Source organism: Zeugodacus cucurbitae, chromosome 4 (assembly GCF_028554725.1).
Source record: "Zeugodacus cucurbitae isolate PBARC_wt_2022May chromosome 4, idZeuCucr1.2, whole genome shotgun sequence".
Classification (NCBI taxonomy): Eukaryota; Metazoa; Arthropoda; class Insecta; order Diptera; family Tephritidae; genus Zeugodacus; species Zeugodacus cucurbitae.
Window position 1 is genome coordinate 9,395,794 of NC_071669.1, and position 17,270 is coordinate 9,413,063.

General features: G+C 35.4%; 1 protein-coding gene across 17 annotated transcripts in view; it reads right to left on the minus strand.

Annotated features, from left to right (window-relative positions):
- LOC105209051 (uncharacterized) overlaps positions 1-17,270 on the minus strand; it is a 153,218-nt gene that overhangs the window by 133,486 nt on the left and 2,462 nt on the right. The window lies entirely within an intron of this gene.

Consider the following 17,270-nt stretch of genomic DNA (forward strand, 5'->3'; position numbering starts at 1 on the left):
ATTTTCACTTCGACATGTATTTTTCTTTACAAAAATTTATACTAAATTATTTGAATTTGTTGATATTTTTGATTTTAATTAATTTAACACGAAAAGTTAATATTTTTTTTGGTGTCTTAGTGAAGTTTTTTGATTGGTTGGTTGTTGTTGCACTATAAGTTTTAAAATTATATGTCCAAAAAAGTATTATATTTAAGTTCTACAATAGTAGAAAGCACTCAATACATTTACTAATATAGGGTTTGTTATAAAGGTCTAGAATTTCTCATAGGAAATATATATAGGATATTTTCAACGCGAATAACCCGGATGAGAATCTCTTAATTCCCTGAAATCCGAAAAAATAACAGTTGTAGGTCATGAAATTACATATTTATTTAAAAGGAAGATAGAATCATACCTACAGTAATGGTTTCAATGCAATATAAAACACCCAAGCATACGAAAGCAACATGAACTGTAACCAAGTTATTACCATAATCCAAGAGACCAAGATCTAATTTGGCAATTATTTAGCAATTTTACGGTTTTTTTCTGAGTTTTATTTAAAGTAGTGGATATATATGTCTAAAAAGCATCCTTTGATTTGTTTCTGGGACAATTTCGTTTAAATTTAATTTCTATAATGCCTTAGTAATATATAGGTGTTTTCAATAAGAGCACAAACACGATTTGGGATATCAATGAAACACTTTATTCCTGTGTAAATACATTCGATCAATCGTCGCTTGGCTAGCCCCGCAGGAAATAGTCTAACAGCGTTTTTAAACAGCCAAATTAATTGATCAATTAAAATTCTTATTGAGAACCCCTTTTTTGTCCTTCACACTGCCGGCTACTCGATAACCGATCAGTTGTTATACATTTTTGTTTTTGCTTTTCATAAGAAGTTGGTAAGATTCATCAGCTGATTGCTATTTTATTACTTATTTCCAGCAGCGACATCTACCGTAGTGTAACGTGAACAACAACTCGCAGATAAAGAACGTATATATAATTATAAATACCGTATTTATCGCAGAGTTCCATTTCATTTTCAAGTCGATTTAAATTCAATTTAAAATAAATGGAGATTTTATTTTGTATTGTAAATCGATCTTAATTAGCGTTTAAATCGAGCAGAGACCGCTAAATTTATCAATTAGCTCCTGTATATAAACGCTATAACGGTGTCCAATTGCACGACCAAGGTGGCGAACTGACTGAGCCATTTCGTGAGATAATACGTTCACCAAACTTGGTTTTCAATAAATCGATTGTGACATTCAACACATATTGTTTAAGTCCATATCATCCAATTCGTCTCAAAAATATTTGGTTATCATTGAGCGCTAGTAACGGCCCATTCACAGTAACGTGCCGGCTTTGATCATCACGGAAGAAGTGCAGTCCAATAACGCCGCCGGCCCATAAGCCGCACCTAACTATACTTTTTTCGTGATGCAATGGTGATTCATAGAGTACGTGTGTATTGCTGCCTGATCAATAACGCATATTTTGCTTATGAAATGGAAATGAGCCTCAGCTGACAGCACGATTATGAAGACCATAAATTGGACGTAGCGCTCCTAAAGTTGAGACCACTGACCGGACTAAGGTAGTCAATTTTAAAAATTTCGACTCGTTGTTTGATCGTATATCTTTCAATGATGAAATGACAAACCTTACTGAAGTGAAATGTTGAAAGAGCGGGGAAAAAATATAATGTCGTTTACTCTCCCATCGATCTACTTGTGTAGCGTTCCTTTTGAAAAACCCTTTACTTATCAAGCGAATAATACTGAAATGTCGTTTACAACTTAAGATAGCAAAGAAAATGTACCACGATACGATGCTTCAAAGTAGGGGTACTCTGGCAGAGGAGAGAACATTTGGTAGTTGCTTTACCATGGCTACATATTTTTTGCCACGCCATCCGAACATTGGTACAAAAATCAATGTTCATTTATTCGCCGCTGTCTTCCGTTTTATGAACTGTATCTCACACATTAGAAGTTTCTGCATTTTGCGAGATTTTTAGACACATTTTTTTACTATTTTGTTTTTATTTTCACTCTGAGAACGATTTCTCACTAGCTTGTTTATTCAATATTATTTGAAAATAGTGTAGACGACGAGCTAATTTTTATATCTTGTCATAATAGCAGATATATCTTAACCCTTAAATGCATGAGTTCAGCCCCAAAATAGAGTCTTCCGACCATTTCGTTAGGTCACTGTCAACTGAGAATAAGGGAATGCGGAAACCTAAATCTGTAGTAAAAGTCCAACTTATGTTATTTTTTGCTATGATTTGCATCATATGTAGCTCCACTGTCTTCTCAACTTTATCGGTCACTATTTGGTTTCATTACATAAAGTAAAGAATTTGTATACTATATTGTTTATAATAACCAAATATGAACAGAAATGTATTAAAATCCTTAGTTACACATTTTTTACATTCGTCCTCTTTTTGTGAAAGGATTGTTAAATTTACTGGTTATTTACGATTTCATCCTTTTCCTCCTAAAATCCCTGATTCAAACAAAAACGAATATTGTTGTAATGGAAATTTTACAAACTAACATTGCTATTGTTTCAGGAATGCGGTTTCACTCGGGCTATTCGTAAATGCATATACGAGGTATGTACATAGGTGTACAAATATTACATATAGATCGTAGTGCTTGCATAGAAATGTGTATTTTTGCTGTTAGTGGCCCATAAAAATATCTCAAACAATTCAATTGTGGCTAGACTGCATAAAATTCTTTTATAAAAGCAATGTCAATTCAAAATAGAGACACAAAAAAATTACAAAGGCAGCCACAACAATAAAATAAAATAATACGAAAGAGAAAAGTGAGGAAATATATTTTTAAGAAATTTTCCTAATAGAAAGGAGAGGAAAGAGAAATATATAAAAAAAAAATCAAAAAATATATAAATATTATATATATGTACGTAGACAATTATATGTATAGTTGACTTTATATAGGATATACTTGCATTAGGGTCGCCAGTGGCAGTTGACTGCATAAACTGAGAGACAGCAGACCCAAGCAAGAAATTTTCGAGAGACGAAGTGAGAAATATATATTATAAATGAATATACTCATACTCATACAAGAAAGCCGCCAAGCATGGCGAAGGCAAATGGCGTTTAGTCGTAATGTCGGCATGCCGTGACGTCGTGCGCGCTACCATTGACGCCTTGACAGACAAGTCGAAGCACAAATGCCGCGATATACAAACGCAATCAAGACAAAGCAAACACGCCAAATAGCCAGCGAAGAAATTAGACAAAAGTAATGCGACAAAAAACGAAGAGGAAGGAAAGGCGAAAATAAATAGAAGAAAGCCAACAACAAATCACGCAGCGTTGTGGCTTTTCACCCATTATACTGTGCATACATATGTGTAAATTGTTGTTGTTGACATTGTTGTAGTCACCAAATCGCCAAACTAAACAAATGATGGGCGCGGCAGTTGGCGGTGGCTTGCCTGCGGTTGATGACAACAGAGCATGCAGGTGACAGGCCGCCTACTTGCGCGCGCTTACACCCGCCATGCCTCACGGGACAATCTTATGTCGTTTATATAGAATTTTTTTTTTTTTTGGTTTTGTTTTAATTTCTTTGTTGACATGTGAACGAATATTTGCTTTTAGCAGCCTACAACTGCAACGTAAAAAAATACAAAGCGCGTATGCTAAGCGTGCGAGCGCGAAGAAAGCAGCACAAGAGCACGACATGTGTGCTGTACTCTCTTTTATGTATTTTTATTTTTTTATTTTTCATTTTTGTTTTGGACAGGTTGTTGGCGCCCCACTGCTGCCGCCACAGCTGCGCGCTACAAGGCATTATCATCAGCTGGTCGCCATATAGCTCTGCTATGTAGTAAGTCGTCCACACGCTCCCGGCTAAAAATCAAAATTTGCTCGTGCTAGCGTTAACAATGTGGCGTGAAAACGCGAATTGTTCATTGTTTGCTGCTTTTTTCTCGCTTTCAAATTTTTTACTTTTTTGTTTTTTTTTCCTTTTCGACAGTCCCTAGGCGCCCGCAGCTACTCATTTGTGAAATCGCAATTGTTTTTCACGACTTTTACTTCAATTGCCTTTAATATAATGCGCTTAGAAACAATTCATTTGAAAATTGTGTTAGTTGGTGTTTTTTTTTTTTTTTTGAGAAGAGATAGAGATAGAGATAGAGATAAAGATAGAGATAGAGATAGAGATAGAGATAGAGATAGAGATAGAGATAGAGATAGAGATAGAGATAGAGATAGAGATAGAGATAGAGATAGAGATAGAGATATGGATATAGATAGAGATAGAGATAGGGATAGAGATAGAGATAGAGATAGAGATAGAGATAGAGATAGAGATAGAGATAGAGATAGAGATAGAGATAGAGATAGAGATAGAGATAGAGATAGAGATAGAGATAGAGATAGAGATAGAGATAGAGATAGAGATAGAGATAGAGATAGAGATAGAGATAGAGATAAATATAGAGATAGAGACGTAGACGTAGACATAGACATAGACATAGACATAGACAGAGACATAGACATAGACATAGACATAGACATAGACATAGACATAGACATAGACAGAGACATAGACATAGACATAGACATAGACAGAGACATAGACATAGACATAGACATAGACATAGACATAGACATAGACATAGACATAGACATAGACATAGACATACACATAGACATAGACATAGACATAGACATAGACATGCTAAAATAAAGAAAATGCTTATATTTATATGAACTTATCATTCAATATTCATTCATCTAGTTCAAATGCACTAACAATTTTCTAAGGCAAATTCATAAATATACATATTCAAAATCGAATGCATGCCACCACTTCGCTAAGCCCATTGTACCTGTGTTTATTTTTGTAACAGCACTTAGTCATAGTTTGTTTGTGTAAACCGCAATATTGTGGCATTTTATTGTTGCTCATCTCATATTTAGCTGCTCGTGGTTACAAGCGTGTAACTGTAACTAAGCGCTAAAGCAAGAAAAGTGTTTTATTGATCTAATTGTGGCCGTGGCTGAATTATTTCTTGTTAAACAAGCATTTATCTTGTCTCGTTCAAATAAATAATGGCATTCGTTTGATTAATTTCTTTGTTTTACGTACAATAAGCGTTCATTATTTAGCTACTATAAAAGAACTTCGTGATAAACTTTTATATTGCTTGATATCCAATATTAAATTAAATATTTGAAAGACGTGGTAACTCTACTAAATAAATCTAAACTGAAAGTACATAAAATGGCTGAATGATGGTTTTATATATTATTATTAATAATTTTATTTGACAAATTTTATAAAAAATAAAAAAAAAAGATTATTTAAAAAGAATTATTAAAAAAAAATGTGGCAACCCTTCCTTAAAAATTGTTTTAGTTATAAGCTTTCTTAAACATCTTCAGTTTTTCACCAAATATTTCCAACTATAACGCTTCGCGGTGTGATACTCAAATCCGTTTATTTCATAAGATCTTATTAAAATAACTAAAATATAGTGGCAACCTTGCTAACACAAAATCGATGAAAATCCGTATGCTACCCTAATCCTTTTAATTTTGTATCCATATTATTAAAACCTTTTTATCGTTCAATTGAATTTTTTAATAAGTGGCAACCCTGACACAGAAATAATTTCAATTATTTCTTTACCTTGACATATTCAGTTTGATTTCCATATTGTTATTAATTTATTTATGGTTTACATTTTTCTAAAATACATTTTTAATATTTTTACTCCAGTATAAAACTGATTTCAAATATCTTCTTTCCGGAGCCTTGCAGATAGATATCCATATTGTTATAATTAAATTATTTGCTAAAATTAATTGATAAAATTTTTGGAAAATGTGGCAACCCTTCTAAAAATATTTTCAAAAATAAGTTCTTTCACGTTCTTTTGTTTGATAACAGTAATGTAATGTTTAATTTATTGTGTAAAATTGTGTTTAAAAAAATATTTTTTAATAGGTGGCAACCCTGCCTGAATGATAACTTCAATTATTTTATTTCTGAGACCACTTCAGTTAGATATCTATATGGTTATATTTCAATTATCATAGTTGGTTTCAAATATAATACATTTTTGTAATAGGTGGCAACCTTTACATAAAAGTAGTTTCAGTAAAAATTTTTCTGAGCCCTCTTCAGAATACTAGTATTGTTATACAAGAATTTAATTATATTATGAAAATTTATATGAAACATAATTTTTAAACAGGTGGCAACGTTCCTAAAAATAATTTTCCAAATTTAAGCTTTCGTGAAGTTCTTTTGTTTGATACCAATGCTATGGTACAATAATTCTATTATCTTATGGGTTTTTGATATTTAATTTTTATGTGCAGGTGGCAACCTTCTGTAATAAAGATCTAATATTTTAAGACAACTCAACTCTTAATTCCAAACGCATTAATTTGATATTCAATTTACGCACACAAAAATTATACTGCATTTTAACAGTTGAACCGCTCTAAAGCACTCTTACTTAGAATATTAGAATATTCATGCAACGCTATAAAAATTCATATTCACCGTTAACGTTGCAGCGCCGCCATTGGCCGACAACTTGACTGGCGCCTTTTGTATTGCACACAATAACCAGCACCAGCCAATATGCATGGCCAAAGAGCAGCGCGAGTCAATTGTTGTTAGCAACGCAACGCAAGGCAGCAGTGTTGGACGACACACCGCAGACTGGCAGACAACACAGACACAAACACAAACAAAAATACACTCGGTTGAAGGAAAAGTGGTGACCGAGTCGGTGGTTGGGTATTTGCTTGGTCTAATCTAAGCAGGCAACCGAATGGGTTTGTGGTCGCTGCATCATCATGCCCTGCTGTTAACTATCCAAGTCATTTTAATTTTACTGTTGTTGCTTTTGAACGAACGCACGAACCCTTTGCTATATTTTGCTTTGCCTTCATTGTTGTTGTATATAATTTTCCATATTTATACTCTCGCAACAAATGCTGCTAAGAGAGCATTATAGTTTTGTTCACATAATGGTTGTTTGTAAGTCATAAAACTAAACGAGCTAGATATAGGGTTATATATACCAAAGTGATCAGGGTGAAGAGTGGAGTTGAAATCAGGATGTCTGTCTGTCCGTGCAACGTATAACTTGAGATATCTTAACGAAACACGTATTCCTTGACACCCTGAGAAGGTTGCTTTCGAAAATGAGCAAAATCGGACCACTGCCACGCCCACAATATGGCGAAAACCAAAAACCTATAAAGTGTCATAGCTGAGCCATAAATAAAGTATTAAAAATAAAATTTGGTACAGAGGATCACATTTGGGGTGGAATATATGGATGTAATTTTTTTGGAAAAGTGGGCGTGACCCCACCTCCAAATAGGTAATTTGTACATATGTCTCAAACCAATAAAGCTACATAAACCAAACTTTCTACAGTCGTTTCTCTTTGCCGTTTCCTTATACAGTCAAAAAATGAAAGAAATCGGATAATAACCACGCCCACCTCCCATACAAAGGTTAGGTTGAAAGTTACTAAAAGTGCGTTAACTCACTAACGAGAAACGTCAGAAACACCAAATATTACATAATAAATGGCAAAAGGAAGCTGCACTGAGATTTTTTAACAAAATGGTAAATGGGCGTGGTATCGCCCACTTATGGGTCAAAAACCATATCTTAGGAACTACTCGACAGATTTCAATGAAATATATATATATATAATATTTTTTTGACACCCTGATAACACAGATACAAAATGGGCGAAATCGGTTCACAACCACGCCTACTTCCCATATAACTTAATTTTGAAATCCAACTTATTCCTTCACTTTATAAGATATACATTAGGAACCAATGAAGATAGCGGAATAAAACTTTATATAAATAGGGCATGTCATCTCTGGCATCACTTGTGAAAAAATTGTCGAAAACGGACTATAACTTTTCAAGGCCCCAGATATCGTAAAAGTTGAACTCAGCGCCTAAGGGTAAATTTAAACCGATAATTTGGGTAAATCTCTTAGATAATTTAATGTAATTCAGAGTAAATTGTTTTCTTCTAATAGTGTGTCTCTGTTCCAAAAATTATTAAAATCGGGTCAAAATATCTCCTAGCTCCTATATAGCTAATTATTTTCAAAAATACGGTGGGCTTTATACCGCATATATCGGTTAATATGTGTGATATCTTTGCGATATTAAGTGAGCATATATTCTTGTATATAGTGTATCTTGCTGGTGAAAATGAATGAAATCGGTTCAGGAATTACCTCAGCCCTCATACACTATATAAGATTATTTTCGTTATTCTATTAAACTTTATGCCGAATATATGGGTAAATTTGTGTGTTATCTTAATAAAATTTCTTCAATAAAATGTTCGGTTACACCTGAACTTTGCCTTTCCTTACTTGTTTTGTTTTTTTTTTTTGGTTTTTTTTTGCTTTCGAAACTAAACTTTCGCGGCGAAACGCATGCAATGCTCGCGTGTAATTTGTAATTTTTCGTCGTCGTCGTCGTAGTAATATGGGTCGTGTGGTGCGCTACAGTAACTGTGCTACAAAAAAATTTAAATAACTATAACAACAACAACAGCAACAACAATTGACAACAAACATCATGTATTAGTTGGGGCTTGCCATGAACTCGACAAAGCCGTCGGTTGCAACCGCAAAGTAACGCGTCACGACAACAACACACACACACGCTCAAAGTTGCTGGCGCTCAACAGTCAGTTCGTCCGTTTGTCAGTTAGTCATTCAGTTGCTTGGTTGCTTGGTGTGTGTGGCACACACTCGTGTTGCTCATTAGTAACTCATACGCCTAGTGGCTTCATGGCTTCATGTGCTTCATGTGCTTGTCGTGCACACAGCCTTACTTACAGTGGCAACAAATGCTCGCTGGCAAAAGGTGCGCTTAGCCTGGACTGGTTAGTTATTTTTTCACTTTTTTATTTCATTTTATTTTATTTTTTTATATTTTATTTCAACATGTAGCCTGTAGACATACCGTTACATCGCTGAGTTGCGTTTTTTAACCTAATGCCTTGTGCTGCGCAGGCACATGTCGTTTCTTCTGCGCTGTAGTGGCACTCAAATTAGAATTGGTGTCGATTTGCCGGCGAGATAATGATGTTGAAATTAGAATTTGTTAGTTTGCAGTCAAGTGAAGGCAAGTGGTGTGTGGCGTGTGGTTGCAGATAAAATTTAATTGAAACTTCAACTCGTGCAGTCATTTTAGATATGGCAAATGTTTAGAGACCAACTTGCTTGTAAATTGATTTAGAATAAGAAATACTATTATTCTATATTATATAGAATAACAGTGTTCATGAGCTAAAGTCATCCTTATACATCAGATAATATAAAATAGTTACATACTAATGTCACCCAGGCGTATGAGTAACATTTATTCAACAGTGTTGTTTTAGGCTCTGCAATGAATTAAGGACCTGGATATCTGAGATATTTTAGGAAACGAGCAAGCTAAAAAAAAAGAATACAAGAATAACAACAACAATTAGAATTGCTTATGTGTTTTAGAAACTGTCGGTGATATAAGCCAATGTACAGGGTGGTTCATACGTTAATGTTTTTAAAATCCTTTTATTCCGACAAAAATGTTCTTTTGCATTGAAAATTATATTAAAAGAGCATTTCAACAATCTTCTAGCAAAATATTTAATATTCCAAATTTCCTCAATAAAAAAAAAATTTAAACAAATTTTAATTTGATTTTTAATTTTTACTGATTGAAAATTAACTGAAAAGCAAAGATTAATTGTTCTCTGTCTCTCTCTCTTCTCATTAATAGACTGCGGGTTGGCGCAAGCAATAGACGCCATTTTTCAAGCCTACAAGAAGCAACGCTATCCAGGCAACCAGCAACTTGCTGATAATCACGGCAATTTCAAGGCCGATTCCGAATAGAACATAGAAGAAACTGAAGAAGCTCTGACCAAAGGAAGAGCAATGCTTTTGTATGTGCTCATGAAAGATGTACTGCTCCTATATCCCGGCGGGTGACCAGCGAAAACGATCTATAAGAGAATCAGCGTACTTGCTATTGCTGCATGCCACTCGGACCGGAAACCGTGAAGATTTTTATTAAAACATCGAGTGCCACTCGTTCACCAAGACACTTGGAACTTCAATCACATGGATTATAATTAAATAATAGATTGTAGCTGGAATTTATATTATTAATCATTATTGAGTTACACGTATATATATGTATATGTATTTTATATGGGCACACAATCATTATAGTTTTGTTTAAACAAACAATTGTACAACCATTTTTAATGAAGGAATATTTTCAATAAATTTCAATTTGAAAACTGATCTCATAGTGTTTAACTAATAATAATAAAGAAGAAAAATGACTGAGTTGTGTGGTGGTAAGTAAACACTAACAAAATAATGGATTGAATTTGCAGTAAGGGTTGCATTGTTGCATAATAAAATACGCCAATGTGATAGCTGCGTCTTTCATATGACGCCAATATCATCAAAATCGGTGCAGATTTACCGGAGTTATGGCCATTCCAAATGCTTTGGTGCTTCCCGCTATTGCTCTGCTCTGCTCTGCCGGGCAGCGGCAGCGCAGTTTTTCTCTGATTTTTGCAATTTTGACGATTTCTACCAGGCGACCAGGAATGTGCAGCAGGTGGATGCTGGAAAAAAATGCCTGGTACATGTAGATATGTATGCCAGCAAAAATACATACATACATGTGCGTAAATATGTATGCGGCCGGCAGGTGTATATATGTATGCGCATATGTATATATAGGTGGGACAACGGATGCGTCCGACCAACGGAAGTGACCATGGCGGATGTGAAGAAACCGGAACCGGAAATGCAACTACCACCAACTTGAACCGGATGTCGATGACCGGAAACGGAAGTCTCGTAACGGAAGTGGGTATGCCGCTACCGGAAGTGTCTATCAAACAGGAAATAATAGTGCTAATATTTGAAATTGTCCGTTTCCGGTACTTTGGTTTCCTAGGCACATCCTGTCGGTCGCAAATATCCGTCGCACCGACTTCCGGCAATATGTCACTTCCGCTTCCTACATCCGGTGTTCGATATCCGGTTTAAGTTGGTGACAGGTGCATTTCCGGTTCCGGTGACACCATATCCGCCATGATCACTTCCGTTGGCCGGCTGCATACGTTGTCCCACCCATATACATATGCTCATACATATATACACCTGCCGGCTGCATACATACGTACGCACATGTATGTATGTATGTATATATTTCTGTGAGCATACATATCTACATGTACTAGACGATTTTTTCCGGCATCCACCTGCTGCACATTCTTGGTCGCCTGGTAGAAATCGTCAAAATTGCAAAAATCAGAGAAAAACTGCGCTGCCGCTGCCCAGCTGAGCAGAGCATCAGTGTGAAGCACCAAAGCACTTTGAATGGCCATAACTCCGGTTAATCTGTACCGATTTTGATGATATTGGTGTCATATGAAAGAGAATTTTCACAGCTATCACCACTGTATATTCAATTTAAAGTTAATTGCTTAGAAACTAGCAATTAGAACGATTTTTCATGCAATATTCACTTTGAAGAGCAAAATATACGTGAAAGTCTGAATTCAAATATTCAAATTAAAATTATGAATTTTGAATTTTCGCTCGTGCTAAAACGTTAACTTTAGTGCATTTATAAGGTATATAACTATACTATTACTTTCAATAATTTTCATATTTTACTTTTTCTTCTTTCATTTTACACTTCATGTCCACTTTGCCTTGTTATTCTTGTTTTTGTTTTTTATTTTTAAATAATTAGTATAATTATGTTGTTCATAAATGTATTTAACACAATTTGATTAAAAAACAAAACAAACATTGCACACATGCTCCATCAAATCACCGCGTCCTAGTTAGTCTCTACGCTGAACACACACACTTTCACATCAAAAACTATAAACCAGCTGTACTCATTATAGCAGCGCACTTTGTCACACATTGAGAAATTTGATTTCAATTTTGATTTGTGTAATACGTTTTTTAGCTGCAAATGCATATTTATATACAAACACACACACACACACACACATGCACAGTGGTACATGCATGCATTTCACCTTGACACAATTTTTTCTGATTTGACTTTTTTTGCCGTGTGGCTTTTTTTACGAAAATCTCTCTGTAAGTGTTGCACACAAAAAACCAAAGAAACACACAACAACAAAACCAGAAATTGAAAATAATCAAAAAACGCGCATTGTCACCACACCGCCAGCGCACACACAGCGCAGCGCGCCTCTAAAAATAAGCGCATGTTTCTAATTCTCCTGAATTCTCTTGAATTCTTGTTATATTTTCGTAGACGAAACGAAATTTCGTGTCGGTGCAAATTTTATAGCTTCACTGCTGCACTTCTGCACACACACCAACACACCTGAGCACATGTGTTTGTTGTTGTATTTGTTCACATGTATTATTATTGTTTTTGTTTTTGTTAAATTTTTTTCAATTTTTTTTGGTTTTTTTTTGGCAACTTGTGTGAAGTACCTTGCGGCGCGGCGCTCTCACTGGCCTGGCCGGGCATGTATCGCTCGCAATTTGCACTTGCAAACATTGTTGTGAAAACCAAAACGAATTGAATTTGTTGTAATTTGTTGTAGGTAATTGTAAGCGCAGGAAATGCGGAGGAGCGTGCCCCTGAGCAAAATACACACACACTCGCATGTGAAGCATTGCATTTCTTGTTTTGGTTGCTGATATTATTTTTAGTTGTTTGGGCAAATGAATGAAGACGTTGCGTCTTGTAGAAAGAATTAAAGGTTTTCTGGCTGGTGTTTTTTGTTGCTTTTTTGTATCGAGATTTATTGTATTAAGAGTTAATTATTTAATTCGTTATTAATTTATTATGCTGTGTTTTATGTCATATCTAATTTTTTTTTTTGTTATTAAAAATAATTGTAATATACATATATATATTATATATCTTCCTTATATGAATTCTAGAATTATTTACAGTCTGTCATAACTTACTGTTAAAATTATACTCTGAAAATGAGTATAAATTAATTTTGATTTTTTTGTTAGCAAAATTTATAATTTATTAGAATGTATTACAGAAGACAACTGGTGGTTTTATTAACCTTACCTCACGTGTGTTCAAGAATACAACGTATCAATATAATGCCTTTATCAGCGCCCTGATTTTGCTATGCACCTTCAGTACCAATGGACTTGTGGTATGGACACACTAAACACCTTTTTAGGGTTCGAGGGCCATCTAAATCCTCTGCCATACTGTATATCCGCTTCTCTTCACTCTGCCTAACCGAAGTCACTCTACCTTTATTTTGGTTTCAACCACAGCCACCACGAAACTTAACGAAGGGCGAACTCATTAAGCAGGAAGTAGAAGACCATCGAATATTTACTATCTCTTTTGAAATATAACGCTATGAAGAGTGAAAAGGAATCTGCCTACACATTTTGGTTGAATTTGGAAATATATATATATATATTTGGCGTAGGAACCGCTTTAAGCGATTATAGCCGAATCCACCAGAGCGCGCCACTCATTCCTCCTTTTTGCTTTTTGGCGCCAACTGGAAACACCAAGTGAACCAGGTCACTTTGCACTTGGTCTTTCCACAGGAGTGAAGGTCGTCCTCTTCCGCGGCTTCCTCCAGCGGGTACTGCATCGAATACTTTCAGAGCTGGAGTGTTTTCTTCCATCCGTACAACATGACCTAGCCAGCGTAGCCGCTGTCTTTTTATTCGCTGAACTATGTCAATGTCGTCGTATAACTCGTACAGCTCATCGTTCCATCGTCTGCGGTATTCGCCGTTGCCAATGTTTAGAGAACCATAAATCTTGCGCAAAACCTTTCCCTCGAAAACCCCAAGAGTCGTCTCATCGGATGTTGTCATCGTCCACGCTTCAGCGCCATACATCAGGACGGGAATAATGAGCGACTTATAGAGTTTGATTTTGGTTCGTCGAGAGAGGACTTTACTTTTCAATTGCCTACTCAGTCCAAAGTAGCACCTGTTGGCAAGAGTGATTCTGCGTTGGATTTCAAGGCTGACATTGTTGTTGTTGTTAATGCTGGTTCCCAGATAAACGAAATTATCTACAACTTCAAAGTTATGACTGTCAACAGTGACGTGTGAGCCAAGACGCGAGTGCGCTGACTGTTTGTTTGATGACAGGAGATATTTCGTCTTGTCCTCATTCACCACCAGACCCATACGCTTCGCTTCTTTATCTAGTCTGGAAAACGCAGAACAAACGGCGCGGGTCTCGTTTCCAATGATATCGATATCATCGGCGTACGCCAGTAGCTATACATTCTTGTAGAAGATTGTACCCTCTCTATTTAGTTCTGCAGCTCGTATTATTTTTTCCAGCAATAGATTGAAGAAGTCGCACGTGTCACCCTGTCTGAAGCCTCGTTTCGTATCGAATGGTTCGGAGAGGTCCTTCCCGATCCTGACGGAGCTTTTGGTGTTGCTCAACGTCAGCTTACACAGCCGTATTAGTTTTGCGGGGATACCAAATTCAGACATCGCGGCATAAAGGGAGCTCATTTTCGTGCTGTCGAAAGCAGCTTTAAAATCGACAAAAAGGTGGTGTGTGTCGATCCTCTTTTCACGGGTCTTCTCCAAGATTTGAAGCATGGTAATTATCTGGTCAGTTGTTGATTTTCCAGGTCTAAAGCCACACTGATAAGGTCCAATCAGTTCGTTGACGGTGGGCTTTAGTCTTTCACACAATACGCTCGACAAAACCTTATATGCGATATTGAGGAGACTTATACCACGGTAGTTGGCGCAGATTGTGGGGTCTCCCTTCTTATGGATTGGGCAGAGCACACTAAGATTCCAATCGTCAGGCATGCTTTCTTCCGACCATATTCTACAAAGAAGCTGATGCATGCACCTTATCAGTTCTTCGCCGCCGTATTTGAATAGCTCGGCCGGTAATCCATCGGCCCCCGCCGCTTTGTTGTTCTTCAAGCGGGTAATTGAATTTGGAAATAGTGCTAAATAAACATTGTCAATGCAAAAAAAAAAAAAAAAAACAGACTTAGACGGTGATTAATAAAGAACTCATGAATTTTGGGGCATAAATAATATCGCGAAGCATTAAATTCACGAAACACTTGTCTAATATGATCTGATAGAAACCGTATGTTCAAAAGATGTGAAAAAATAGTGCTAAGTGATTGTCATATGAACGTAAAGCTTCAGTTTCTTAACAAATCGGCAAAATATTGTACAAAACTCTTAAAACAAGTCAAAATGGATAGACTTGCAAATCCAACTCGAACAAAAATCAATTCACGTGGCTAAACCATATAACATTAGCTTTGGGGAATGTGCCAATACCTCGTTGAGGGTATAAAGTTATTAATTTTTTTTTTGTAATTTAGGTTTCACAGGACTGAAAAGATATCTAAATAAACCAATTTATTTTACAGCCGTTGTAAAGTATGTAGTATGTTGTATGTAGAAATGGTAAAATAATGATTCTGAAATGTTTACTAATAAATATTGTAGCGTTCAAATGTTATTGAAAACCCCATATGTTTGACTTCATCTTTAAGATCGGAATAAGGAAAGATATTATACAATTTCAAAGAATCTATTTCTATTTCATACCAGTTGATCAGGTTTGTGTCTTTGAAAGAAGATATTTTAATACAGTATACTCTCGAAAAGTAAATCGATTGGTATTTTGGGTAATTTACTTTTCCAAATATATACATAAATTATCTGTTTTTATAATATTAAATGCATTTTTAAACTTAAAAAATTCATTCATTTATTTGTTTCAATAAAACATATGGATTTACGTGAAAAACATATTTACACTTACATACATACATATGTATTTACTATGAAGAGAAAAAATCTTGAATATTCCTTTGTTTTTTTTTTCTTTTGCTATATATTTTCTGACCATTTTTGTACGACAATTCAAAAAGTCTGACACCTGATTTGCATCGTTTTCATTTTTAAACCGGTGGATCAAGTAGGAGAGTTTATTTACTAAAAAGACGCGATAAACAATAGAGTAAGTGTTTTTGCAACATCGTAAAAAACGCTGCTTGCTTCGTTTCGAATTTTTTATCACACTCTCTGAAAAGTAAATTAAAAAATTAAAAAATTTACTTTTTCGAGGTGCATGTGTAATCTTAAAGGTGATTAACTTTTCCGAGATTATTTACTTTCTGAAAATTTACTTTTCGAGAGTCTACTGTAATATCATGAGCCAGAATGTAGACTACATTTCTGCGACTATTTTATTAAATAATAAATAACTAGTTTACATTTGGAGTGAACTTTCTTTATATAAACAAGTAAGGAAGGGCTAAGTTCGGGTGTAACCGAACATTTTAAACTCTCGCAATTTATTTGTTTAACTTTATTTACATTATATAATACACAATTTGACCCACATATTCGTCATATATATTGTATAAAGCTCATTGAAAGTTGGAAACCATAATATTAGGTTAGAAGCACCGAGGTCCTCGTGTTCGATATATGGGGCCTTAAAAACCTATGGTCCGATTTCGGCGATTTTTAGAATGGGGCTGCCACACTATAAACATAGTATTTGTGCAAAGTTCTGCACCGATATCTTCACTAGTGCTTACTTTATTTATTGTAAAGTAAACGATTCAAATCGTCTTCAAAGTTCTGGTATACAGGAAGTAGGCGTGGTTGTGAAGCGATTTGGCCTATTTTCACAACATATCATTGGGATGTAAGGAAACTATTACAAACCAAGTTTCATTGAAATCAATCGAGTAGTTCCTGGGATATGGTTTATGACCCATAAGTGGGCGACGACACGCCCATTTTCCATTTTGTAAAAAAATCTGAGTGCAGCTTTCATCTGCCATTTCTTATATGAAATTTAGTGTTTCTGACGTTTTTCGCTTTTGTATGGGAGGTGGGCGTGGTTATGATCCGATTTCTTTCATTTTTGGACTGTATTAGGAAGTGGCTAAAAAAAAACGACTGCAGAAAGTTTGGTTTATATAGCTCTATTAGTTTGCGAGATATGTACAAAAAACTTAGTAGGGGGCGGGGCCACGCCCACTTCCCCAAAAAAATTACGTCCAAATATGCCCCTTCATAGTGCGATCCTTCATACCAAATTTTATTGCCATAGCTTTATTTATGGCTTAGTTATGGCACTTTATGTGTTTTTTGCGGTTTTCGCCATTTTGTGGGCGTG